Source organism: Lotus japonicus, chromosome 1 (genome assembly GCF_012489685.1).
Source record: "Lotus japonicus ecotype B-129 chromosome 1, LjGifu_v1.2".
Taxonomy (NCBI): domain Eukaryota; kingdom Viridiplantae; phylum Streptophyta; class Magnoliopsida; order Fabales; family Fabaceae; genus Lotus; species Lotus japonicus.
In genome coordinates, this window is record NC_080041.1 from 135,467,678 (window position 1) to 135,475,437 (window position 7,760).

Sequence of the window (7,760 nt, forward strand, 5' to 3'; positions counted from 1 at the left end):
CTTTATTTCTATGCACTATCTTGTTTATTTAATTCAGTTAATTGTTGTTATACTGTTATTCCCTTCCTAGTAGAGTAAACAGCCATTCTGGTCCTTGAATGTGTTCACTTATGATGAAGTGATCCTCAGCTGTTGGAAATGGTCTTTTTTCATCCCTGTATGTGTTGCCGTCGGTCAAGTTAGTCCTTGGACCAATTTTCCGTTGGTCCCTCAGACGGAAAAGTCCAAATGTCACCATTTTTGCCACATCGGCTTGACATATCATCAATGACTCACATCTTATTATGTCAATTTAGTCCCTCAGGAAATTTTAAAAAAACCCCTCTAAATGTTCACCTTCTTTATACATCTTCATCATCATCTGTATCATCTAACCCAGAAAACCCAGAAAATTAACATTTTCATCTTCTTAATTTATCATAAACGTTAAAAGAAAAATGAATGGCCCAAATCTTTATCTTCATCACACAAAAAAAAAACAACAAACCCAACCGCCTCCAATATCAAGTCCAAACACGTACTATAATTTTATTGTACTTGTAAGCTGATTTATGAACGTGCCACTATCTTTCCTTCTTCAATTGGTCCTATAACCAGATCTTCATCTTCATAAAAAAAACTACAAATTAAACCTAAAACAACTTTTATTCAAAATATTATTTAGATAATGAAAAGATCCAGAAGCTTTAACAGAAGATAGAGAGGGAGAGATACCTCTTCATCTTCATCTGCAATCTCCATCCAATATCAAGTCTTCCCCTTCTCCTCTGCTACAGAATATGCCTCTTCTCTCCATTCTTCTCCTCCCATTCCCACCACCGCCTCTGTTTCTCATCATCTATGAACCCATAAACCCACAAACTTTAGATGAACCTAACATTTCCTTTACCTTCATCATCCCTGAACCCTAAACCCAAATCAACAACAGAACATTGAGGAAAACTCGCTGCCGCTGCGCCCTAGTTGCGATCTCCTCCACAAGCCGCGCCGCTTCGTCAAAATCAAACCTTCAAAGTTTGCATCTTTTTGAAGAATTTGTGCAGATCTGGTTTTTCTTACCCTAAAGGTTGTACCTTTTTAAGGATTTGTTGATGTGGAGAAGAAAGGTTGTGGCTTTGGTGATGGTTGGGGAACCGTTGCAGCATTGGAGGAACTCGTGTTCAGGGACTCCAACTCCACCTGAGAACAGAAGCTGAATCTGAAAGAAGAGTGAACCGATTGAGGGTCAGCATTGGGCAATTTATCACAACCGCATCCACCAGATTCCGCAAGCAACCAAGCCTTGATGTGCTCCAAACTCGTCATCTTGTCACCGTCGTCGCTTTGTTCGTGAATCAGGTTTCTGTCGGAGCTACCCGGCGACGGAAAGGGTGAGAAACGCAGGCGAAACTGAAATCCCAGATCATTTTTCTCAAAAAGTTTCGAAATTTGAGCTTGTTGAGGTCACTGGAGTGATGAACTGTGATGGGTGCTATAGAAGAAGAAGAAGAAGAAGAAGAAGAAGAAGAAGAAGAAGAAGAAGAAGAAGAAGAAGAAGAAGAAGAAGAAGAAGAAGAAGAAGAAGAAGAAGAAGAAGAAGAAGAAGAAGAAGAAGAAGAAGAAGAAGAAGCGTGTGAAGGAGCGTTTTGAGCATTTGAAAATTCTCTGGGACCAGTGCAAGTTCTCTCTCTTTCTCTCAATGGTGTTCTACAATTCTAAGGAAAGCCACTGGTGTTAATAGTTTCCATCTGGGACATTGTTGGCAGCTGTTCTCGTGAGTGAGGGTTTTGCACGCAGGGTGAGTGAGGGTTTCTGGGTTCTTATGAATAAATGTGATTTTCTGGGTTTTTTTATTTTTCTTACCCATTGATTCTCTAATTTTCTGTTAATTCGTGTGAGAATTTGTTTCCTTCATTCATTGGTTATTACCTCACAATTTTGTTCAATCCTTTGTTTGATCTTGAATTTAATTATGTATTCATGTTCATAGAATTGGAATGAGTGTCCGGAATCAAACAAGAACAAACTAGTGTCAAGATGAATTCTTTTTAAGCTGGAAATTTGAATTAATAAATTCAGAGGATTTTATTTTTAATTTCTTGAGGGACTAAATTGACATAATAAGATGTGAGTCATTGATGATATGTCAAGCCAATGTGGCAAAAATGGTGACATTTGGACTTTTCCGTCTGAGGGACCAACGGAAAATTGGTCCAAGGACTAACTTGACCGACGACAACACATACAGGGATGAAAAAAGACCATTTCCAACAGTTGAGGACCACTTCATCATAAGTGAACACATTCAAGGACCATAATGGTTGTTTACTCCTTCCTAGTATAGATATTTGGTTCCGATATTTAATTATTCTGTTCCTAATTAGATATTTTTTACTATATAAGTTGTATTTTCTTTTCAAAACGAATGATATGAGAAAAGATTAGAGATATATTTCAAACCTATCAAACTTTAAATATTAAAAGTTACTTTTTTCCCGTTTCCTTTTTTCTCGAATCCTATTTGTCCCTCAACCCCTGCCCTTCATCCTTTCTTCTCCTCCACAGCTCCACTATTTGTGCTGTGGATGGGTCACCAAACAATAGCCAAAACGAAACGGTGTGCTCTGACTTAGAAACTTGTGTTGTTCTATTTTGCTTGTAGGGTACCTTAATGTGCATCAAATGTGCTTTATATACCTCTCACTGGACTATTATACACATGGATGAACTCTTATTGCACCAGCAAGTCTCATGGGGAGGCCTGTAGTTTAGACTCGAAAGTAAAAGAAAAATAAAATTGTTCATAAATAATCAAACAAAAATTGAAGTTAAAAAAATGGAACAATTCATTCAAGAAACTAAACAGGTTCTAAACTGTGGAAAGGACCTTTGTAAGATGAAAATGTCATATGGTGCTTTTGTATTCCTCAGCTTTTCTGTTAACATGTAATCATCCCCTAATATCCATGATTAGCATCCGCTTATGGGTTTGGATAAATTCACTACTAAATAAGCACTCTTCATGCTCTCAAGCTGGAAATTTTTTGGATTCTAGCATTGACTTTAATGTGAATTAGTGAATGCTGTTATCATCTACTAACTGTTAAATATTTACCTGATTGCTTATATGCTTATTTAGCATTTGCTATAGTATGCAAATCTTATATGCAGCAAAGGAATTTGAGTCCGAGCCTAAGTGAACAACCAGAACAGGAGAAGCCGAGAAGCAAGAAACCAAGGTAGAGGTTTCTAGTCCTAAGGAGAGCCTATGTGACACAATTGTAGAACTTATGATATTAGCTAGGTTACATGTCCTAGTCCACTCAAAATATATTTCTGCCACTCAAGCTTCTTCAAGCCACTTCATTGAGAATACCTTCATTTACATTTCAAAAAAAAAACCCTTCATTTCAATATAGTGTGATGTTCCCTTATATCCTTAGCCGAGTACGACATACACTCCTTACATGTCTCCTTCTTTTTGCTTGGATAGCCTCTTGTTCAGCCTTGAGGACAATATCAGAACAAAATTCAAGTCCAGATGTTTGATTTGGACTAGTATTGGACAAAACTGAGCGTAATTTTCCCCAGTCAACCAGGCTCAAATTCATTTCATCTTCAAGCACCTGCATTTGTCCTATATCAATTTTCTTGACCTGTAGCACCTGACTAAGGTCACCAAATAAATTATCTTTTACAGATGGGACTGGCTGAGTCTCTAACAACTTATTACAAGGGTTTGAAATCCTTACCAAGTTGCATCAGCAGGAAGTAAGAGCTTCTACATTCTGGAAATCCCATCATTAGGATATATAGCTGAACCAGTGCATTATACTAATGGCACTATTGAGAATTTTCATACTAATGCTGTCTCTCAAATTTTCTTACTCATTGCATTCTCACTACATGATGTTGCCTTTTATAGGCAAATTGATACTAATATAAAAGAAAGCTAGATATAAAGTTATAAACAACCTAACAACTAAGAATTTTGACTATTAAAATATCCATGATTAGCATCCGCTTATGGGTTAGCTGGCAAATTTTTGGATTCTAGCATTGACTTTAATGTGAATTAGTGAATGCTGTTATCATCTACTAACTGTTAAATAGTTTCCTGATTGCTTATCTGCTAATTTAGTATTTGCTATATTATGCAAATCTCATGCAGCAAAGGAATTTGAGTCCGAGCTTAAGTGAACAACCAGAACAGGAGAAGCCAAGAAGCAAGAAACCAAGGTAGATGTTTCTAGTCCTAAGGAGAGCCTATGACACAATTGTAGAACTTATGATATTAGTAGGTATCATCAAATTTGCACCCAGACATTATGCATTTAAAGGAAACCACTTTTCTCTAAGTGAGATCTGTTAATTTAGTATTTCTGTCTTTCTATTATAGTTGTTTCAGAACAAAACCTGTTGATAAAAAAAAATAGTCAGAACCATGATACAATGATAAATCAACTGAGGTACATTACGTCAAAGCAAAGACAGTTATGTTAAATAAAAAGTGCTAAGACTTAGAAGGATACACATCCAAACTGTTAATTTAAAAATCTATTCATATTTCAGTTTCTTTTACATTTCCAAATATCCGAAATTTACCCAGATCAGCAATTTTGGAAACAATTACATGAGAACGAGTATATAAACTAGGATATAACTCAAAATTTTAGAACCAGAGACAAAGTTCATGTAAAGCACCAAAACCAGCACATACATTATATGTAAAACCAATTACATTGCCGTCATCTAGGAATAATAACAGGCATTTCCATTACTTAAGTAAGAGTTCACAGGTTGCAGAGTTCATTGGGCATGAGGCTAATTCTAATAACATATACTTTTTCCAATCTTCATCCCTAGACCTGTAAGGATAGCTACTGCAAAATATTGTCATGGTTTGTAACGATGTTGAGTTTTGCATAACATACTTAGCAAATGTCATCTGATTTGCCCTCCTTGAATAAATTTTAATAACACACTTTGTGAGCTGTGAAGAAAAGCATTCAGAAACAAATTGTGGGTTTGGCCAATCCTCACGAAAAGAATATGGGAATTGAAGGACAAATTTTTGAAGATTAGGACTATAGTTGAGTATGTCTAGCACCGAATTCCATTTAAGTCCATCACAGTTGTCTTCACATATGAGCTCCAGATGAATTAAATTGGGAAACATAGGAATATCTTCATCATCGCACTGCAAGAGTTCATCATCGCACTAAAGAGAAATTATTTTCACTACCACAGTCTACAAATAGAAAACAAATAACAGACTAAACATTATCTATCCTCCTTTACCATATACAAACCTGGTCTAAGGTCAGAAACTTGACATTAGAAAAAACTTTCACAGGAATATGAAATCCTTGGAGATTACAGACCACTGCGCTGACCAACTTGGATAAACTTTTAAATTCCCCCTCAAATGAACAGTCACCATAGAAGAATCCATAGTTGGCTTGCAGATCTTCAAGAATTGGGCATCCAGAAAGAAAGTCCATGAAACATTGAGGCTTTACAAAGCCAATAACTTTCAAATGCAGGGTTTTAAGAGAGGGAAGGTAAACAGAAGAAAAGTCTTTATGAAAAGATGAATAACACAACTTGAGAACAACAAGTTTTGTGCAGTTCAAGATGCTGCTCGGCAACTCGTGCGGAGGGAAATTCTCGATTTCAACAGTCTCAACTTCACCTAGCAGTGCGTAGTTTAACAGTATCTCCTTTGCATGGGATTCTCGAGGATCACATGCAAGGCAAAACTGTTTGATCGGTGGGTGCGAACCTCGCGCCTGAATGGTTGCGCATATGAAATCGGTAAAGCCATACTGTCGTCGTCGTTGGAGGTATCTTTCCCGGTCGAAATCAAGGGTGGGGACTCAAAGCCATAGTGGTCTCCACCTCTTTGAAACAAGACTTGTGACAACAGCATCTTCAGTAGGAAGAAACGAGAGAATGAGAAGGAGAATGTCGACCGGCAACTCGCTAATCCTATCGGTAGCCATTGGTACGTACTCTACATACACTAGTGAGGATCAGTGAAGGTTAGGTAGCCACACTGCGGCTCTCTTGTATACAGCGGATAGAGTCTAAAACCTACCCACATGCTCATATCAAATTAAGGAAATAGTCTTAGGTCAATAATTATACAACAATGATATATACTTTTATTTCTATCTCTCTCATCTTATTATCTACCATATCTTATGTTTTCTCTCTCTTACTTTTTCTTTTCTTTCTATCTCTCTCATCTTCCACCTCTTTCCACCTCATTTAAGAGGTGTGAACATAACTTTACTCATAATTATATAATTTACTTAAATAGGTCTTTTAAACCAAATAGGCCCACTTATTTTCGGTACATCGGAAAGTAAAACAAACAAAGCAGGAAAAAAGAAACTAATGCACTCATAAGCATTTCTTTTATATCCGCAACTGTAGGCATGAACATGGAGGAATCTGGGCTCTCAAGCAAAGCTAATAAATTTGCTCAATCAACTTCACAAATCACTTGCCGGAAACCTCTTATCCAAGCTAGGTAAAGGCCCTCATATAAGGCAGAGGCCTCAGAGAGGAGAGGATTTCCACCAATCCCCTTGACTTGAAGGAGAAACCACAAATCCAAGCAGCATGAGCATCGCGCAATAAACCACCCCCACCCATATTGTTATCGACTTTTCTGAAATAGCCCACTTATTAATATGAATATAATTATATAATTTATTATTATATTTTTTTTACATCGGAAAGATAAATTCGCGCCCTTCAGGTATTGATCCCTGGACCTCCCCCACCCAATTCGCATGTCGCCTAACTCTTACCACTTGAGCTATCACTCGGGGACAATTTATTATTATTGCTAAATCATAAATGATTTTTTAATGTCTCTTTATATGATTTTTCACATAATATTTTTGGTTTACTCACTTACTTATCATGGAATATACATTTACATAGGCTAACAGATAATCAACGATTGTTGGTCGGCAGTCGCAGTGATAAAAAGTGGTTGTTTGAACCCTTAGATTGATAGTTCGAATCTTAGGAGCCGCACTTTTTGGAGACATTTGACATTCATCATACCGGATCAGAATTGGGAGAACAATTTAACCAAAAAAAAAAAGACTAACGGATCATACCAGACTTTCATGAAAGTCAAACTAGACCTAAAAGATAAGTCTTGAATTGCTATCCTTTTTATCTTTCTAACTTCACTTAATATTTTTCTAACTATTTTCTTTTGAACCATCTTGAGCCATATTTCTTATCAAAACAATGTATAAGATAATATCACCACTAACTATAGTGAATGGAGCCTCTTAACATTTTTCCCATCACCACTAACTATAAGAGGTGATGGGAAAAATGCACGAGAGGTTTATCAATGGAAGCATGCATCCAATGAGAAACTACTTTTGCATTTATTAGGATGCATAATCTGACTTAACCCGATGATGTTTGAAAACTCTATAACAGATCTTGTTGGGCAGCTAATTAAATTGTTTGATCCTGGAATTGTTGCTAACATTTCTTTTTTTTCTTCATAAATTTCGGGCAGAAGACTTGTTGCTAATATCTACATGCATTGTTGGAGATTCAAAATTAAGTTAGCAAGGTTACATGTCCTAGCCCACTCAAAATATATTTCTGCCACTCTAGCTTCTTCGAGCCACTTCATTGAGAATTCCTTCATTTACATTTCCAAAAAAAAAAACCTTCATTTCAATATTGTGTGATGTTCCCTTATATATCCCTAGCCGAGTACGACATACACTCCTTAC